The sequence below is a fragment of the Phyllobates terribilis genome, unplaced genomic scaffold (assembly GCF_046119375.1).
Source record: "Phyllobates terribilis strain yellow unplaced genomic scaffold, ASM4611937v1 Scaffold_11__3_contigs__length_659146591, whole genome shotgun sequence".
NCBI lineage: Eukaryota > Metazoa > Chordata > Amphibia > Anura > Dendrobatidae > Phyllobates > Phyllobates terribilis.
In genome coordinates this window covers 610,499,168-610,520,012 of record NW_027362771.1, presented here as the reverse complement: position 1 = coordinate 610,520,012, position 20,845 = coordinate 610,499,168, and the positions used below count along the sequence as shown (strand labels likewise).

At 38.2% G+C, this 20,845-nt stretch overlaps 4 non-coding genes across 4 annotated transcripts; all 4 read left to right on the top strand.

The window, feature by feature from the left end:
• The first annotated feature begins 2,698 nt into the window (after positions 1-2,698).
• On the top strand, positions 2,699-2,780 carry TRNAL-AAG (transfer RNA leucine (anticodon AAG)). The gene has a single exon. It is a non-coding gene; the product is annotated as a tRNA-Leu (tRNA).
• A 4,841-nt stretch (positions 2,781-7,621) lies between these two features.
• On the top strand, positions 7,622-7,703 carry TRNAL-UAG (transfer RNA leucine (anticodon UAG)). The gene has a single exon. It is a non-coding gene; the product is annotated as a tRNA-Leu (tRNA).
• Positions 7,704-11,996: 4,293 nt separating this feature from the next.
• Positions 11,997-12,078, top strand: TRNAL-UAG (transfer RNA leucine (anticodon UAG)). The gene has a single exon. It is a non-coding gene; the product is annotated as a tRNA-Leu (tRNA).
• A 7,218-nt stretch (positions 12,079-19,296) lies between these two features.
• TRNAL-AAG (transfer RNA leucine (anticodon AAG)) lies at positions 19,297-19,378 on the top strand. Its single transcript has one exon. It is a non-coding gene; the product is annotated as a tRNA-Leu (tRNA).
• The last annotated feature ends 1,467 nt before the right edge of the window (positions 19,379-20,845 follow it).

Sequence of the window (20,845 nt, the reverse complement as noted above, 5' to 3'; positions counted from 1 at the left end):
TTTAAGATTGGACTGTAGAAAGACAGTTTTTAATGGACTTAGTAAAAAGGAAGGAAAGGTAGGATGTTCTAAAGGAAAGAAATGTCCAGGAAAGATGGGAGATTTTGCTAAATTAAATTCTCACTGCACAATCAGTAACAATCCCGAAAAGAAGGAAGAATGGAAAGCATTTATTGAGACCAGGATGGCTGAATACTGAACTTAAAAGCTTGCTGAAAAGGAGCAAAGAAATGATTATCAAATGGAAAGAAGGGTTCATATCTAAAGAAGAATATAATGCTGTCTACAGGGAAAGCTGGGCTAGAGTTAGAAGAGCTAAAGCCAGTAATGAATTGAGGCTTGCAAGAGAGACCAAAAGCAATAAGAAAGGATTTTGGAAGTAAGTCAAAAGTTAAAGAAAAGCCAAAGATGCTATAGGATTTTTAAAAGATGAAAAGGGTAATGTGGTCAATAATGATGTTGAGAAGACTGAACTTTTAAATTCCTATTTGGCTTCTCTGTTCTCTAAGGAAGCAAATGTAGCATCAAGTGATCTTCACTGTGCTGTAGAAGAAAAGGAACACGTGAAAAAGTCATACGTATGAATACTGCATATGAGTGTTCATGTTAGCTTTAGGCATCAGAATTAATTACATAATTTACCATCTATGTTACATCCATGTCAGTTCAATCAATGATCAACCATTCTCAAAATTTGCCAAAATCAATCTTGGTCAAATGAGGTCTAACTGCTAGCTCATATTCCTGCTGCCTTTATAGGATTATCAATACAGGATGAGCAGAGCGATTAGCAAACATAAACAGAGCCATGCTGCTTCTGCTGCTTTCCAGTAAGTCACCCTAGTGATGAACTCATAGCTACACTGCTCTGCACTGCTGTATATTGTCTTACTTGCTGCTGCTTCTGATTATCTGTTACGTACAGGCAGGTGTGTAGGAATCCTTCATGTTTGAGTGTCCTGTATGTGGGAAATCATAGCAAGTAATCTATACCACCTAATTCAGTTATATCTAAAAATTAGCGGATGAGCCAACAGAGGAAAGATTAGGTAAATATCTGGATACAAGTCATATGTTTTGCAAAATGGTGCCCCAGAGTCAATGTACAAACAAATCCCTGATAATTACGTTGCTCATGCATAATAACATTTTTATTTTTGTCTAATTAGATATACAATGTTTTCTGCCACTTATATCATTAGCAAATATCTGATTTAAATAAGTTTGAGCATCCGTATGAGGTAGCGTGGCCGAGCGATCTAAGGCGCTGGATTAAGGCTCCAGTCTCTGTGGAGGCGTGGGTTCAAATCCCATTGCAGCCATTATTTATTTGGATCTAATTTTTACCAAAAAGTAGGAAACAGTTGAGGAAGTAAAGGGGATTGAGAATTTAGGAGGCAGCGTTAATTCTATCCTATACTTTTGAACTGCAAAAGTTGGAAAACCTGTGAAAACTAAGATTTAAAGATTGGACTGTAGAAAGGCAGTTTTTAATGGACTCAGTAAAAAGGAAGGAAATGTAGAATGTTATAAAGGAAAGAAATGTCCAGAAAGGATGGGAGATTTTGCTAAATTAAATTCTCACTGCACAATCAGTAACAATCCCGAAAAGAAGGAAGAATGGAAAGCATTTATGGAGACCAGGATGGCTAAATACTGAACTTAAAAGCTTGCTAAAAAGGAGCAAAGATATGAATATCAAATGAAAAGAAGGGTTCATATCTAAAGAATATAATGCTGTCTGCAGGGAAAGCTGGGCTAGCATTAGAAGAGCTAGAGCCAGTAATGAAGTGAGGCTTGCAAGAGAGACCAAAGGCAATAAGAAAGGTTTTTGGAAGTAAGTCAAAAGTTAAAGAAAAGCCAAAGATGCTATAGGATTTTTAAAGGATGAAAAGGGTAAAGTGGTCAATAATGATGTTGAGAAAACTGAACTTTTAAATTCCTATTTTGCTTCTGTGTTCTCTAAGAAAGCAAATGTAGCATCAAGTGATCTTCACTGTGCTGTAGAAGAAAAGGAACATGTGAGCAAGTCATACATAAGAATACGGCATATGAATAGTCATGTTGGCTTTAGGCATCAGAATTAATTACATAATTTACCATCTATGTTACATCGATGTCAGTTCAATCAGTGATCAACGATTCTCAAAATTTGCCAAAATCAATCTTGGTCAAATGAAGTCTAACTGCTAGTTCATATCCCTGCTGCCTTTTTAGGATTATCAATACAGGATGAGCAGAGTGATTAGCAAACATAAACAGAGCCATGCTGCTTCTGCTGCTTTCCAGTAAGTCACCCTAGAGATGAACTCATAGCTACACTGCTCTGCACTGCTGTATAATGTCTTCCTTGCTGCTGCTTCTGATTATCTGTTACGTACAGGCAGGGGTGTAGGAAGCCTTCATGTTTGAGTGTCCTGTATGTGGGAGATCATAGCAAGTAATCTATACCACCTAATTCAGTGATATCTAAAAATTAGTGGTTGAGCCAACAGAGGAAAGATTAGTTAAATATCTGGATACAAGTAATATGTTTTGCAAAATGGTGCCCCAGAGTCAATGTACAAACAAATCCCTGATAATTACGTTGCTCATGCATAATAACATTTTTATTTTTGTCTAATTAGATATACAATGTTTTCTGCCACTTATATCATTAGCAAATATCTGATTTAAATAAGTTTGAGCATCCGTATGAGGTAGCGTGGCCGAGCGGTCTAAGGCGCTGGATTAAGGCTCCAGTCTCTCTGGAGGCGTGGGTTCAAATCCCACCACTGCCATTATTTATTTGGATCTAATTTTTACCAAAAATTAGGAAACAGTTGAGGAAGTAAAGGGGATTGAGAATTTAGGAGGCAGCGATAATTCTATCCTATACTTTTGAACTACAAAAGGTGGAAAACCTGCGAAAACTGAGATTTTAAGATTGGACTGTAGAAAGGCAGTTTTTAATGGACTCAGTAAAAAGGAAGGAAAGGTAGAATGTTCTAAAGGAAAGAAATGTCCAGGAAGGATGGGAGATTTCGCTAAATAAAATTCTCACTGCACAATCAGTAACAATTAGAGATGAGCGGTGTTCGACTAGAACTGTTCGCCAATCTCAAATTCGAGCTGTTTTGTGCGGTGTTCGAGTTGTTCGACGAACCCGAACGATTTGCAAAAAATTCGGCTGTTCGAGGTTATGTTCGATAACTGTTCGTGCACCAAAAGCGTGTCCTGCATGTCTGGCGCTATTTAGAGCACCAATCATGCAGGGATTGCCTGCCACTCACTGTAATGCCACAGCCATGGTGGTTGTGGCATTACAGTGATTGCCCAAATCGATGGGAACAGTGCCAACAGTGAAACATGAAAAGCCGGCAATTCAGCAGCGGCATACACCTGTACCCGACAATTTAGAACCGAAAGAATAGAGCTTCACACATAGATTAGATAGATATAAACATGTCAGTCACACATATATACGAAGTACAGTGAAAGTGCTGCTTACTGTACTTGTCATTTAGCGTAAAGGATTTATCAAAAAAAATAATAGTGTTTTCAGGCACCGTCTCTTTAAAAAAGCCGGCCGGCAATTCAGCAGCGGTACCCGACAATTTAGAATAGAAGGAATAGAGAATCACACATAGATTAGATAGATAGAAACATGTCAGTCACATATATAAGAAGTGCAGTGACAGTGTTGATTACTGTACTTGTCATTTAGTGTAAAGGATTTATTTAAAAAAATAATAGTGTTTTCATGCACTGTCTCTTTAAAAAAGCCGGCCGGCAATTCAGCAGCGGTACCCGACAATTTAGAACAGAAAGATAGAGCATCACACATAGATTAGATAGATAGAAACATGTCAGTCACATATATATGAAGTACAGTGATAGTGTTGGTTACTGTACTTGTCATTTAGTATTAAAATAAAGGATTTATTATTAAAAAAATTGGCGTGGGGTTCCCCTTAATTTTAGGCTCTAGCGGAGGTTAAGCAGACGGCTGGGGCAGATGTTTGAAGCCTGGGAAGGGGGTAATACCCACGGAGCTTCCCAGGCTACTAATATCAGCCCCCAGCTGAATACATAGCCTTTACTAGCTATTAAAATGGGGGACCGCCCAAAAAAATGACGTGGGGTCCCCCCTAATTTAATAGCTAGCAAAGGCTAGGCAGACAGCTGGGGGCTGATATTAATAGCCCAGGAAGGGAGCCATGAATATTGGCCCCCTCCCAGGCTAGAAACACCAGCCGTCAGCCGCCCCAGAAATGGCGCATTCATAGGATGCGCCAATTCTGGCACTTAGCCTCGCTCTTCCACGCTGCCCTGGTGCGGTGGCAGGGGGTAATAGGGTTGGGGTTGATGTCAGCTTATAATGCCAGCTGACATCAAGCCCAGGTTAGTAATGGAGAGGCGTCTATAAGACACCCCCATTACTAACCCCATAGTCAAAGTTAAAAAAAACACAAACACCCAGAATAAAGTCCTTTAATTGAAATAAAGACACAATCCTTTATTGTTCTAAATTAAACCATACTTACCATCACGCCCATTCCAGCTGAAGCCAACGATCTCCTGCAATAAAAGAAAAATAATAAAGCAACCTCATCCTTACCTTTCCATGGTTCCCACGACAGCTTCAGCTCTGCTACATCGAGATGACAGGCTGGACCGCAGCAGAACGCTGCCATCCAGCCTGTCATCCCGCAGACACTGAGAAGCGCAGGCTTGCTTGCGCTGCTCAGCGTCTCTCTGTGACGACATCCAGATGAGCCGAGTTCATGTCCAATGAACTCGGCTCACCTCATGCACGTCACTGACAGCGTGGGAAAATTCTCACGCTGAAGCGCTGATTGCAGGAGAATTTTCCCACGCTGTCAGTGACGTGCAGGAGGTGAGCTGAGTTCATACATGAGCTCACCTCATGCACATCACTGACAGCGTGGGAGAATTCTCCTGCACTCAGCACTTCAGCGTGAGAATTTTCCCACGCTGTCAGTGACGTGCATGAGGTGAGCCGAGTTCATTGGACATGACCTCGGCTCATCTGGATGCCGTCACAGCGAGACAGTGAGGAGCGCAAGCATGCCTGCGCTTCTCAGTGTCTGCGGGATGACAGACTGGATGGCAGCGTTCTGCTGCGGTCCAGCCAGTCATCTCGATGTAGCAGAGCTGAAGCTGTCGTGGGAACCATGGAAAGGTAAGGATGAGGTTGGTTTATTATTTTACTTTTATTGCAGGAGATCGTTGGCTTCAGCTGGAATGGGTGTGATGGTAAGTATGGTTTAATTTAGAACAATAAAGCTGACATCAACCCCAACCCTATTACCCCCTGCCACCGCACCAGGGCAGCGTGGAAGAGCAAGGCTAAGTGCCAGAATTGGCGCATCCTATGAATGCGCCATTTCTGGGGCGGCTGACGGCTGGTGTTTCTAGCCTGGGAGGGGGCCAATATTCATGGCTCCCTTCCTGGGCTATTAATATCAGCCCCCAGCTGTCTGCCTAGCCTTTGCTAGCTATTAAATTAGGGGGGACCCCACGTCATTTTTTTTGGGCGGTCCCCCATTTTAATAGCTAGTAAAGGCTATGTATTCAGCTGGGGGCTGATATTAGTAGCCTGGGAAGCTCCGTGGGTATTACCCCCTTCCCAGGCTTCAAACATCTGCCCCAGCCGTCTGCTTAACCTCCGCTAGAGCCTAAAATTAAGGGGAACCCCACGCCAATTTTTTTAATAATAAATCCTTTATTTTAATACTAAATGACAAGTACAGTAACCAACACTATCACTGTACTTCATATATATGTGACTGACATGTTTCTATCTATCTAATCTATGTGTGATGCTCTATCTTTCTGTTCTAAATTGTCGGGTACCGCTGCTGAATTGCCGGCCGGCTTTTTTAAAGAGACAGTGCATGAAAACACTATTATTTTTTTAAATAAATCCTTTACACTAAATGACAAGTACAGTAAGCAACACTATCACTGTACTTATTATATATGTGACTGACATGTTTCTATCTATCTAATCTATGTGTGAAGCTCTATTCTTTCTGTTCTAAATTGTCGGGTACAGATGCTGAATTGCCGGCCGGCTTCTTTAAAGAGACGGTGCATGAAAACACTAATATTTTTTTTGATAAATCCTTTACACTAAATGACAAGTACAGTAAGCAACACTGTCACTGTGCTTCTTATATGTGTGACTGACATGTTTCTATCTATCTAATCTATGTGTGATGCTCTATTCCTTCTTGTCTAAATTGTCGGGTACCGGTGTATGCCGCTGCTGAATTTGCCGGCCGGCTTTTTTAAAGAGAGTGTCTTCTGAGCAGTTTGTCAGCTTTTGGACACCTTTGCAGGTGTTTTCTATGTGTTTCTATGTGTTTTTGTTTGCCTGCCATTGGTTTTAACGGTGTTCGACGGTGTTCTAAGGTGTTCGACGAACAGTTCGACGAACAGTTCCTCGAACATCCCGGTGTTCGACGAACCGAACCGAACCCGAACACTACGGGGGTGGCTCAACACTAGTAACAATCCCGAAAAGAAGGAACAATGGAAAGCATTTATGGAGACCAGGATGGCTGAATACTGAACTTAAAAGCTTGCTAAAAAGGAACAAAGAAATGAATATTAAGTGAAAAGAAGGGTTCATATCTAAAGAAGAATATAATGCTGTCTGCATGGAAAGCTGGGCTAGCGTTAGACGAGCTAAAGCCAGTAATGAATTGAGGCTTGCAAGAGAGACCAAAAGCAATAAGAAAGGATTTTGGAAGTAAGTCAAAAGTTAAAGAAAAGCCAAAGATGCTATAGGATTTTTAAAGGATTAAAATGGTAAAGTGATCAATAATGATGTTGAGAAGACTGAACTTTTAAATTCCTGTTTTGCTTCTGTGTTCTCTAAGAAAGCAAATGTAACATCAAGTGATCTTCACTGTGCTGTAGAAGAAAAGGAACATGTAAGTAAGTCATACGTATGAATACGGCATATGAATAGTCATGTTGGCTTTAGGCATCAGAATTAACTACATAATTTACCATCTATGTTACATCCATGTCAGTTCAATCAATGATCAACCATTCTCAAAATTTGCCAAAATCAATCTTGGTCAAAAGAAGTCTAACTGCTAGCTCATATCCCTGCTGCCTTTTTAGGATTATCAATACAGGATGAGTAGAGTGATTAGCAAACATAAACAGAGCCATGCTGCTTCTGCTGCTTTCCAGTAAGTCACCCTAGTGATGGATTCATAGCTACACTGCTCTGCACTGCTGTATAATGTCTTCCTTGCTGCTGCTTCTGATTATCTGTTACGTACACGCAGGGGTGTAGGAATCCTTCATGTTTGAGGGTCCTGTATATGGGAGATCATAGCAAGTAATCTATACCATCTAATTCAGTGATATCTAAAAATTAGCGGATGAGCCAACAGAGGAAAGATTAGTTAAATATCTGGATACAAGTCATATGTTTTGTAAAATTGTGTCCCAGAGTCAATGTACAAACAATTCCCTGATAATTATGTTGCTGTTGCATAATAACATTTGTCTTTTTGTCATATTGGATATAAAATATTTTCTGCCACTTACATCAAAAGCAACCTACTGATATAAATAACTGTAAACATATGTAAGAGGTAGCGTGGCCGAGCGGTCTAAGGCGCTGGATTTAGGCTCCAGTCTCTCTGGAGGCGTGGGTTCAAATCCCACCGCTGCCATTATTTATTTGGATCAAATTTTTACCAAAAATTAGGAAACGGTTGAGGAAGTAAAGGGGGTTGAGAACTTAGGAGGCAGCGATCATAGTATCCTATAATTTTGAACTACAAAAGGAGGAAAACCTGCGAAAACTGAGATTTTAAGATTGGACTGTAGAAAGACAGTTTTTAATGGACTCAGTAAAAAGTAAGGAAAGGTAGGATGTTCTAAAGGAAAGAAATGTCCAGGAAAGATGGGAGATTTTGCTAAATTAAATTCTCACTGCACAATCAGTAACAATCCCGAAAAGAAGGAAGAATGGAAAGCATTTATTGAGACCAGGATGGCTGAATACTGAACTTAAAAGCTTGCTGAAAAGGAGCAAAGAAATGATTATCAAATGGAAAGAAGGGTTCATATCTAAAGAAGAATATAATGCTGTCTACAGGGAAAGCTGGGCTAGAGTTAGAAGAGCTAAAGCCAGTAATGAATTGAGGCTTGCAAGAGAGACCAAAAGCAATAAGAAAGGATTTTGGAAGTAAGTCAAAAGTTAAAGAAAAGCCAAAGATGCTATAGGATTTTTAAAAGATGAAAAGGGTAATGTGGTCAATAATGATGTTGAGAAGAATGAACTTTTAAATTCCTATTTGGCTTCTCTGTTCTCTAAGGAAGCAAATGTAGCATCAAGTGATCTTCACTGTGCTGTAGAAGAAAAGGAACACGTGAAAAAGTCATACGTATGAATACTGCATATGAGTGTTCATGTTAGCTTTAGGCATCAGAATTAATTACATAATTTACCATCTATGTTACATCCATGTCAGTTCAATCAATGATCAACCATTCTCAAAATTTGCCAAAATCAATCTTGGTCAAATGATGTCTAACTGCTAGCTCATATCCCTGCTGCCTTTATAGGATTATCAATACAGGATGAGCAGAGCGATTAGCAAACCTAAACAGAGCCATGCTGCTTCTGCTGCTTTCCAGTAAGTCACCCTAGTGATGAACTCATAGCTACACTGCTCTGCACTGCTGTATATTGTCTTACTTGCTGCTGCTTCTGATTATCTGTTACGTACAGGCAGGTGTGTAGGAATCCTTCATGTTTGAGTGTCCTGTATGTGGGAAATCATAGCAAGTAATCTATACCAACTAATTCAGTTATATCTAAAAATTAGCGGATGAGCCAACAGAGGAAAGATTAGGTAAATATCTGGATACAAGTCATATGTTTTGCAAAATGGTGCCAATGAGTCAATGTAAAAACAAATCCCTGATAACTACGTTGCTCATGCATAATAACATTTGTAATTTTGTCTAATTAGATATACAATGTTTTCTGCCACTTATATCATTAGCAAATTTCTGATTTAAATAAGTTTGATCATCCGTATGAGGTACCGTGGCTGAGCGGTCTAAGGCGCTGGATTCAGGCTCCAGTCTCTGTGGAGGCGTGGGTTCAAATCCCATCGCAGCCATTATTTATTTGGATCTAATTTTTACCAAAAATTAGGAAACAGTTGAGGAAGTAAAGTGATTGAGAATTTAGGAGGCAGCGTTAATTCTATCCTCTACTTTTGAACTGCAAAAGTTGGAAAACCTGTGAAAACTAAGATTTAAAGATTGGACTGTAGAAAGGCAGTTTTTAATGGACTCAGTAAAAAGGAAGGAAAGTAGAATGTTATAAAGGAAAGAAATGTCCAGAAAGGATGGGAGATTTTGCTAAATTAAATTCTCACTGCACAATCAGTAACAATCCCGAAAAGAAGGAAGAATGGAAAGCATTTATGGAGACAAGGAAGGCTAAATACTGAACTTAAAAGCTTGCTAAAAAGGAGCAAAGATATGAATATCAAATGAAAAGAAGGGTTCATATCTAAAGAATATAATGCTGTCTGCAGGGAAAGCTGGGCTAGCATTAGAAGAGCTAGAGCCAGTAATGAAGTGAGGCTTGCAAGAGAGACCAAAGGCAATAAGAAAGGTTTTTGGAAGTAAGTCAAAAGTTAAAGAAAAGCCAAAGATGCTATAGGATTTTTAAAGGATGAAAAGGGTAAAGTGGTCAATAATGATGTTGAGAAAACTGAACTTTTAAATTCCTATTTTGCTTCTGTGTTCTCTAAGAAATCAAATGTAACATCAAGTGATCTTCACTGTGCTGTAGAAGAAAAGGAACATGTGAGCAAGTCATCCGTATGAATACGGCATATGAATAGTCATGTTGGCTTTAGGCATCAGAATTAACTACATAATTTACCATCTATGTTACATCCATGTCAGTTCAATCAATGATCAACCATTCTCAAAATTTGCCAAAATCAATCTTGGTCAAAAGAAGTCTAACTGCTAGCTCATATCCCTGCTGCCTTTTTATGATTATCAATACAGGATGAGTAGAGTGATTAGCAAACATAAACAGAGCCATGCTGCTTCTGCTGCTTTCCAGTAAGTCACCCTAGTGATGGATTCATAGCTACACTGCTCTGCACTGCTGTATAATGTCCTCCTTGCTGCTGCTTCTGATTATCTGTTACGTACAGGCAGGGGTGTAGGAATCCTTCATGTTTGAGGGTCCTGTATATGGGAGATCATAGCAAGTAATCTATACCATCTAATTCAGTGATATCTAAAAATTAGCGGATGAGCCAACAGAGGAAAGATTAGTTAAATATCTGGATACAAGTCATATGTTTTGTAAAATGGTGTCCCAGAGTCAATGTACAAACAATTCCCTGATAATTACGTTGCTGTTGCATAATAACATTTGTCTTTTTGTATTATTGGATATAAAATATTTTCTGCCACTTACATCAAAAGCAAACTTTTGATATAAATAACCTTAAACATATGTAAGAGGTAGCGTGGCTGAGCGGTCCAAGGTGTTAGATTTAGGCTCCAGTCTCTCTGGAGGTGTGGGTTCAAATCCAAACACTGCTATTATTTATTTGGATTTAATTTTTACCAAAAATTAGGAAACGGTTGAGGAAGTAAAGGGGGTTGAGAACTTAGGAGGCAGCGATAATGCTATCCTATAATTTTGAACTACAAAAGGAGGAAAACCTGCGAAAACTGAGATTTTAAGATTGGACTGTAGAAAGGCAGTTTTTAATGGACTCAGTAAAAAGGAAGGAAAGGTAGGATGTTCAAAAGGAAAGAAATGTCCAGGAAGGATTGGAGATTTTGCTAAATTTAATTCTCACTGCTCAATCAGTAACAATCCCGAAAAGAAGGAAGAATGGAAAGCATTTATTGAGACCAGGATGGCTGAATACTGAACTTAAAAGCTTGCTAAAAAGGAACAAAGAAATGAGTATCAAATAGAAAGAAGGGCTCATATCTAAAGTAGAATATAATGCTGTCTGCAGGGAAAGCTGGGCTAGCGTTAGAAGAGCTAAAGCCAGTAATTAATTGAGGCTTGCAAGAGAGACCAAAAGTAATAAGAAAGGATTTTGGAAGTAAGTCAAAAGTTAAAGAAAAGCCAAAGATGCTATAGGATTTTTAAAAGATGAAAAGGGTAATGTGGTCAATAATGATGTTGAGAAGACTGAACTTTTAAATTCCTATTTAGCTTCTCTGTTCTCTAAGAAAGCAAATGTAACATCAAGTGATCTTCACTGTGCTGTAGAAGAAAAGGAACATGTGAAAAAGTCATACGTATGAATACTGCATATGAGTGGTCATGTTAGCTTTAGGCATCAGAATTAATTACATAATTTACCATCTATGTTACATCCATGTCAGTTCAATCAATGATCAACCATTCTCAAAATTTGTCAAAATCAATCTTGGTCAAATGAAGTCTAACTGCTAGCTCATATCCCTGCTGCCTTTTTAGGATTATCAATACAGGATGAGTAGAGTGATTAGCAAACATAAACAGAGCCATGCTGCTTCTGCTGCTTTCCAGTATGTCACCCTAGTGATGAATTCATAGCTACACTGCTCTGCAATGCTGTATAATGTCTTCCTTGCTGCTTCAGATTATATGTTACGTAGAGGCAGGGGTGTAGGAATCCTTCATGTTTGAGTGTCCTGTATATGGGAGATCATAGCAAGTAATCTATACCACCTAATTCAGTGATATCTAAAAATTGGCGGATGAGCCAACAGAGGAAAGATTAGTTAAATATCTGGATACAAGTTATATGTTTTGTAAAATGGTGCCCCAAAGTCAATGTACAAACAATTCCCTGATAATTACGTTGCTGTTGCATAATAACATTTGTCTTTTTGTCATATTGGATATAAAATATTTTCTGCCACTTACATCAAAAGCAAACTACTCATATAAATAACTGTAAACATATGTTACAGGTAGCGTGGCCGAGCGGTCTAAGGCGCTGGATTTAGGCTCCAGTCTCTCTGGAGGCGTGGGTTCAAATCCTACAGCTGCCATTATTTATTTGGATCAAATTTTTACCAAAAATTAGGAAACGGTTGAGGAAGTAAAGGGGGTTGAGAACTTAGGAGGCAGCGATCATAGTATCCTATAATTTTGAACTACAAAAGGAGGAAAACCTGCGAAAACTGAGATTTTAAGATTGGACTGTAGAAAGACAGTTTTTAATGGACTCAGTAAAAAGTAAGGAAAGGTAGGACGTTCTAAAGGAAAGAGATGTCCAGGAAAGATGGGAGATTTTGCTAAATTAAATTCTCACTGCACAATCAGTAACAATCCCGAAAAGAAGGAAGAATGGAAAGCATTTATTGAGACCAGGATGGCTGAATACTGAACTTAAAAGCTTGCTGAAAAGGAGCAAAGAAATGATTATCAAATAGAAAGAAGGGTTCATATCTAAAGAAGAATATAATGCTGTCTGCAGGGAAAGCTGGGCTAGAGTTAGAAGAGCTAAAGCCAGTAATGAATTGAGGCTTGCAAGAGAGACCAAAAGCAATAAGAAAGGATTTTGGAAGTAAGTCAAAAGTTAAAGAAAAGCCAAAGATGCTATAAGATTTTTAAAAGATGAAAAGGGTAATGTGGTCAATAATGATGTTGAGAAGACTGAACTTTTAAATTCCTATTTGGCTTCTCTGTTCTCTAAGAAAGCAAATGTAGCATCAAGTGATCTTCACTGTGCTGTAGAAGAAAAGGAACACGTGAAAAAGTCATACGTATGAATACTGCATATGAGTGTTCATGTTAGCTTTAGGCATCAGAATTAATTACATAATTTACCATCTATGTTACATCCATGTCAGTTCAATCAATGATCAACCATTCTCAAAATTTGCCAAAATCAATCTTGGTCAAATGAGGTCTAACTGCTAGCTCATATCCCTGCTGCCTTTTTAGGATTATCAATACAGGATGAGCAGAGCGATTAGCAAACATAAACAGAGCCATGCTGCTTCTCCTGCTTTCCAGTAAGTCACCCTAGTGATGAACTCATAGCTACACTGCTCTGCACTGCTGTATATTGTCTTACTTGCTGCTGCTTCTGATGATCTGTTACGTACAGGCAGGTATGTAGGAATCCTTCATGTTTGAGTGTCCTGTATGTGGGAGATCATAGCAAGTAATCTATACCACCTAATTCAGTTATATCTAAAAATTAGCGGATGAGCCAACAGAGGAAAGATTAGTTAAATATCTGGATACAAGTCATATGTTTTGCAAAATGGTGCCCCTGAGTCAATGTAAAAACAAATCCCTGATAACTACGTTGCTCATGCATAATAACATTTGTATTTTTGTCTAATTAGATATACAATGTTTTCTGCCACTTATATCATTAGCAAATTTCTGATTTAAATAAGTTTGATCATCCGTATGAGGTACCGTGGCCGAGCGGTCTAATGCGCTGGATTAAGGCTTCAGTCTCTGTGGAGACGTGGGTTCAAATCCCATCGCGGCCATTATTTATTTGGATCTAATTTTTACCAAAAATTAGGAAACAGTTGAGGAAGTAAAGGGGATTGAGAATTTAGGAGGCAGCGTTAATTCTATCCTATACTTTTGAACTGCAAAAGTTGGAAAACCTGTGAAAACTAAGATTTAAAGATTGGACTGTAGAAAGGCAGTTTTTAATGGACTCAGTAAAAAGGAAGGAAAGGTAGAATGTTATAAAGGAAAGAAATGTCCAGAAAGGATGGGAGATTTTGCTAAATTAAATTCTCACTGCACAATCAGTAACAATCCCGAAAAGAAGGAAGAATGGAAAGCATTTATGGAGACCAGGATGGCTAAATACTGAACTTAAAAGCTTGCTAAAAAGGAGCAAAGATATGAATATCAAATGAAAAGAAGGGTTCATATCTAAAGAATATAATGCTGTCTGCAGGGAAAGCTGGGCTAGCATTAGAAGAGCTAGAGCCAGTAATGAAGTGAGGCTTGCAAGAGAGACCAAAGGCAATAAGAAAGGTTTTTGGAAGTAAGTCAAAAGTTAAAGAAAAGCCAAAGATGCTATAGGATTTTTAAAGGATGAAAAGGGTAAAGTGGTCAATAATGATGTTGAGAAAACTGAACTTTTAAATTCCTATTTTGCTTCTGTGTTCTCTAAGAAAGCAAATGTAGCATCAAGTGATCTTCACTGTGCTGTAGAAGAAAAGGAACATGTGAGCAAGTCATACATAAGAATACGGCATATGAATAGTCATGTTGGCTTTAGGCATCAGAATTAATTACATAATTTACCATCTATGTTACATCGATGTCAGTTCAATCAGTGATCAACGATTCTCAAAATTTGCCAAAATCAATCTTGGTCAAATGAAGTCTAACTGCTAGTTCATATCCCTGCTGCCTTTTTAGGATTATCAATACAGGATGAGCAGAGTGATTAGCAAACATAAACAGAGACATGCTGCTTCTGCTGCTTTCCAGTAAGTCACCCTAGAGATGAACTCATAGCTACACTGCTCTGCACTGCTGTATAATGTCTTCCTTGCTGCTGCTTCTGATTATCTGTTACGTACAGGCAGGGGTGTAGGAAGACTTCATGTTTGAGTGTCCTGTATGTGGGAGATCATAGCAAGTAATCTATACCACCTAATTCAGTTATATCTAAAAATTAGCGGATGAGCCAACAGAGGAAAGATTAGGTAAATATCTGGATACAAGTCATATGTTTTGCAAAATGGTGCCCCAGAGTCAATGTAAAAACAAATCCCTGATAACTACGTTGCTCATGCATAATAACATTTGTATTTTTGTCTAATTAGATATACAATGTTTTCTGCCACTTATATCATTAGCAAATTTCTGATTTAAATAAGTTTGGTCATCCGTATGAGGTACTGTGGCTGAGCGGTCTAAGGCGCTGGATTAAGGCTCCAGTCTCTGTGGAGGCGTGGGTTCAAATCCCGTCGCAGCCATTATTTATTTGGATCTAATTTTTACCAAAAATTAGGAAACAGTTGAGGAAGTAAAGGGGATTGAGAATTTAGGAGGCAGCGTTAATTCTATCCTCTACTTTTGAACTGCAAAAGTTGGAAAACCTGTGAAAACTAAGATTTAAAGATTGGACTGTAGAAAGGCAGTTTTTAATGGACTCAGTAAAAAGGAAGGAAAGGTAGAATGTTATAAAGGAAAGAAATGTCTAGAAAGGATGGGAGATTTTGCTAAATTAAATTCTCACTGCACAATCAGTAACAATCCCGAAAAGAAGGAAGAATGGAAAGCATTTATGGAGACAAGGATGGCTAAATACTGAACTTAAAAGCTTGCTAAAAAGGAGCAAAGATATGAATATCAAATGAAAAGAAGGGTTCATATCTAAAGAATATAATGCTGTCTGCAGGGAAAGCTGGGCTAGCATTAGAAGAGCTAGAGCCAGTAATGAAGTGAGGCTTGCAAGAGAGACCAAAGGCAATAAGAAAGGTTTTTGGAAGTAAGTCAAAAGTTAAAGAAAAGCCAATGATGCTATAGGTTTTTAAAAGGATGAAAAGGGTAAAGTGGTCAATAATGATGTTGAGAAAACTGAACTTTTAAATTCCTATTTTGCTTCTGTGTTCTCTAAGAAATCAAATGTAACATCAAGTGATCTTCACTGTGCTGTAGAAGAAAAGGAACATGTGAGCAAGTCATACGTATGAATACGGCATATGAATAGTCATGTTGGCTTTAGGCATCAGAATTAACTACATAATTTACCATCTATGTTACATCCATGTCAGTTCAATCAATGATCAACCATTCTCAAAATTTGCCAAAATCAATCTTGGTCAAAAGAAGTCTAACTGCTAGCTCATATCCCTGCTGCCTTTTTAGGATTATCAATACAGGATGAGTAGAGTGATTAGCAAACATAAACAGAGCCATGCTGCTTCTGCTGCTTTCCAGTAAGTCACCCTAGTGATGGATTCATAGCTACACTGCTCTGCACTGCTGTATAATGTCCTCCTTGCTGCTGCTTCTGATTATCTGTTACGTACAGGCAGGGGTGTAGGAATCCTTCATGTTTGAGGGTCCTGTATATGGGAGATCATAGCAAGTAATCTATACCATCTAATTCAGTGATATCTAAAAATTAGCGGATGAGCCAACAGAGGAAAGATTAGTTAAATATCTGGATACAAGTCATATGTTTTGTAAAATGGTGTCCCAGAGTCAATGTACAAACAATTCCCTGATAATTACGTTGCTGTTGCATAATAACATTTGTCTTTTTGTATTATTGGATATAAAATATTTTCTGCCACTTACATCAAAAGCAAACTTTTGATATAAATAACCTTAAACATATGTAAGAGGTAGCGTGGCTGAGCGGTCCAAGGTGCTAGATTTAGGCTCCAGTCTCTCTGGAGGTGTGGGTTCAAATCCAAACACTGCTATTATTTATTTGGATCTAATTTTTACCAAAAATTAGGAAACGGTTGAGGAAGTAAAGGGGGTTGAGAACTTAGGAGGCAGCGATAATGCTATCCTATAATTTTGAACTACAAAAGGAGGAAAACCTGCGAAAACTGAGATTTTAAGATTGGACTGTAGAAAGGCAGTTTTTAATGGACTCAGTAAAAAGGAAGGAAAGGTAGGATGTTCTAAAGGAAAGAAATGTCCAGGAAGGATGGGAGATTTTGCTAAATTTAATTCTCACTGCTCAATCAGTAACAATCCCGAAAAGAAGGAAGAATGGAAAGCATTTATTGAGACCAGGATGGCTGAATACTGAACTTAAAAGCTTGCTAAAAAGGAACAAAGAAATTAGTATCAAATAGAAAGAAGGGCTCATATCTAAAGTAGAATATAATGCTGTCTGCAGGGAAAGCTGGGCTAGCGTTAGAAGAGCTAAAGCCAGTAATGAATTGAGGCTTGCAAGAGAGACCAAAAGTAATAAGAAAGGATTTTGGAAGTAAGTCAAAAGTTAAAGAAAAGCCAAAGATGCTATAGGATTTTTAAAAGATGAAAAGGGTAATGTGGTCAATAATGATGTTGAGAAGACTGAACTTTTAAATTCCTATTTAGCTTCTCTGTTCTCTAAGAAAGCAAATGTAATATCAAGTGATCTTCACTGTGCTGTAGAAGAAAAGGAACATGTGAAAAAGTCATACGTATGAATACTGCATATGAGTGGTCATGTTAGCTTTAGGCATCAGAATTAATTACATAATTTACCATCTATGTTACATCCATGTCAGTTCAATCAATGATCAACCATTCTCAAAATTTGTCAAAATCAATCTTGGTCAAATGAAGTCTAACTGCTAGCTCATATCCCTGCAGCCTTTTTTAGGATTATTAATACAGGATGAGCAGAGTGATTAGCAAACATACACAGAGCCATGCTGCCTCTGCTGCTTTCCAATAAGTCACCCTAGTGATGAACTCATAGCTACATTGCTCTGCACTGCTGTATAATGTCTTCCTTGCTGCTGCTTCTGATTATCTATTACATACAGGCAGGGGTGTAGGAATCCTTCATGTTTGAGTGTCCTGTATATGGGAGATCATAGCAAGTAATCTATACCACCTGATACAGAGATATCTAAAAATTAGCGGATGAGCCAAAAGAGGAAAGATTAGTTAAATATCTGGATACAAGTCATATGTTTTGTAAAATGGTGCCCCAGAGTCAATGTACAAACAAATCCCTGATAACTATGTTGCTCATGCATAATAACATTTGTATTTTTGTCTAATTAGTTATACAATGTTTTACGCAACTTATATCATTAGCAAATTTCTGATTTAAATAAGATTGAGCATCCGTATGAGGTAGCGTGGCCGAGCGGTCTAAGGCACTGGATTAAGGCTTCAGTCTCTATGGAGGCATGGGGTCAGATCCCACTGCTGCCATTATTTATTTGGATCCAATTTTTACCAAAAAATAGGAAACGGTTGAGGAAGTAAAGGGGATTGAGAACTTAGGAGGCAGCGATCATGCTATCCTATAATTTTGAACTACAAAAGGAGGAAAACCTGCGAAAACTGAGATTTTAAGATTGGACTGTAGAAAGGCAGTTTTTAATGGACTCAGTAAAAAGGAAGGAAAAGTAGGATGTTCTAAAGGAAAGAAATGTCCAGGAAGGATGGGAGATTTTGCTAAATTAAATTCTCACTGCACAATCAGTAACAATCCCAAAAAGAAGGAAGAATGGAAAGCATTTATGGAGACCAGGATGGCTGAATACTGAACTTAAAAGCTTGCTAAAAAGGAACAAAGAAATGAATATCAAATGAAAAGAAGGGTTCATATCTAAAGAAGAATATAATGCTGTCTGCAGGGAAAGGTGGGCTAGCGTTAGAAGAGCTAAAGCCAGTAATGAAGTGAGACTTGCAAGAGAGACCAAAAGCAATAAGAAAGGATTTTGGAAGTAAGTCAAAAGTTAAAGAAAAGCCAAAGATGCTATAGGATTTTTAAAGGATGAAAAGGGTAAAGAGGTCAACAATGATGTTGAGAAGACTGAACTTTTAAATTCCTGTTTTGCTTCTGTGTTCTCTAAGAAAGCAAATGTAACATCAAGTGATCTTCACTGTGCTGTAGAAGAAAAGGAACATGTGAGCAAGTCATACGTATGAATACGGCATATGAATAGTCATGTTGGCTTTAGGCATCAGAATTAATTACATAATTTACCATCTATGTTACATCGATGTCAGTTCAATCAATGATCAACGATTCTCAAAATTTGCCAAAATCAATCTTGGTCAAATGAAGTCTAACTGCTAGCTCATATCCCTGCTGCCTTTTTAGGATTATCAATACAGGATGAGCAGAGTGATTAGCAAACATAAACAGAGCCATGCTGCTTCTGCTGCTTTCCAGTAAGTCACCCTAGTGATGGATTCATAGCTACACTGCTCTGCACTGCTGTATAATGTCTTCCTTGCTGCTGCTTCTGATTATCTGTTACGTACAGGCAGGGGTGTAGGAATCCTTCATGTTTGAGTGTCCTGTATGTGGGAGATCATAGCAAGTAATCTATACCACCTAATTCAGTGATATCTAAAAATTAGCGGTTGAGCCAACAGAGGAAAGATTAGTTAAATATCTGGATACAAGTCATATGTTTTGCAAAATGGTGCCCCAGAGTCAATGTACAAACAAATCCCTGATAATTACGTTGCTCATTCATAATAACATTTATATTTTTGTCTAATTAGATATACAATGTTTTCTGCCACTTATATCATGAGCAAATATCTGATTTAAATAAGTTTGAACATCCGTATGAGGTAGCGTGGCCGAGCGGTCTAAGGCGCTGGATTAAGGCTCCAGTCTCTCTGGAGGCGTGGGTTCAAATTCCACCACTGCCATTATTTATATGGATCTAATTTTTACCAAAAATTAGGAAACAGTTGAGGAATTAAAGGGGATTGAGAATTTAGGAGACAGCGGTAATTCTATCCTCTACTTTTGAACTGCAAAAGTTGGAAAACCTGTGAAAACTAAGATTTAAAGATTGGACTGTAGAAAGGCAGTTTTTAATGGACTCAGTAAAAAGGAAGGAAAGGTAGAATGTTATAAAGGAAAGAAATGTCTAGAAAGGATGGGAGATTTTGCTAAATTAAATTCTCACTGCACAATCAGTAACAATCCCGAAAAGAAGGAAGAATGGAAAGCATTTATGGAGACAAGGATGGCTAAATACTGAACTTAAAAGCTTGCTAAAAAGGAGCAAAGATATGAATATCAAATGAAAAGAAGGGTTCATATCTAAAGAATATAATGCTGTCTGCAGGGAAAGCTGGGCTAGCATTAGAAGAGCTAGAGCCAGTAATGAAGTGAGGCTTGCAAGAGAGACCAAAGGCAATAAGAAAGGTTTTTGGAAGTAAGTCAAAAGTTAAAGAAAAGCCAATGATGCTATAGGTTTTTAAAAGGATGAAAAGGGTAAAGTGGTCAATAATGATGTTGAGAAAACTGAACTTTTAAATTCCTATTTTGCTTCTGTGTTCTCTAAGAAATCAAATGTAACATCAAGTGATCTTCACTGTGCTGTAGAAGAAAAGGAACATGTGAGCAAGTCATACGTATGAATACGGCATATGAATAGTCATGTTGGCTTTAGGCATCAGAATTAACTACATAATTTACCATCTATGTTACATCCATGTCAGTTCAATCAATGATCAACCATTCTCAAAATTTGCCAAAATCAATCTTGGTCAAAAGAAGTCTAACTGCTAGCTCATATCCCTGCTGCCTTTTTAGGATTATCAATACAGGATGAGTAGAGTGATTAGCAAACATAAACAGAGCCATGCTGCTTCTGCTGCTTTCCAGTAAGTCACCCTAGTGATGGATTCATAGCTACACTGCTCTGCACTGCTGTATAATGTCCTCCTTGCTGCTGCTTCTGATTATCTGTTACGTACAGGCAGGGGTGTAGGAATCCTTCATGTTTGAGGGTCCTGTATATGGGAGATCATAGCAAGTAATCTATACCATCTAATTCAGTGATATCTAAAAATTAGCGGATGAGCCAACAGAGGAAAGATTAGTTAAATATCTGGATACAAGTCATATGTTTTGTAAAATGGTGTCCCAGAGTCAATGTACAAACAATTCCCTGATAATTACGTTGCTGTTGCATAATAACATTTGTCTTTTTGTATTATTGGATATAAAATATTTTCTGCCACTTACATCAAAAGCAAACTTTTGATATAAATAACCTTAAACATATGTAAGAGGTAGCGTGGCTGAGCGGTCCAAGGTGCTAGATTTAGGCTCCAGTCTCTCTGGAGGTGTGGGTTCAAATCCAAACACTGCTATTATTTATT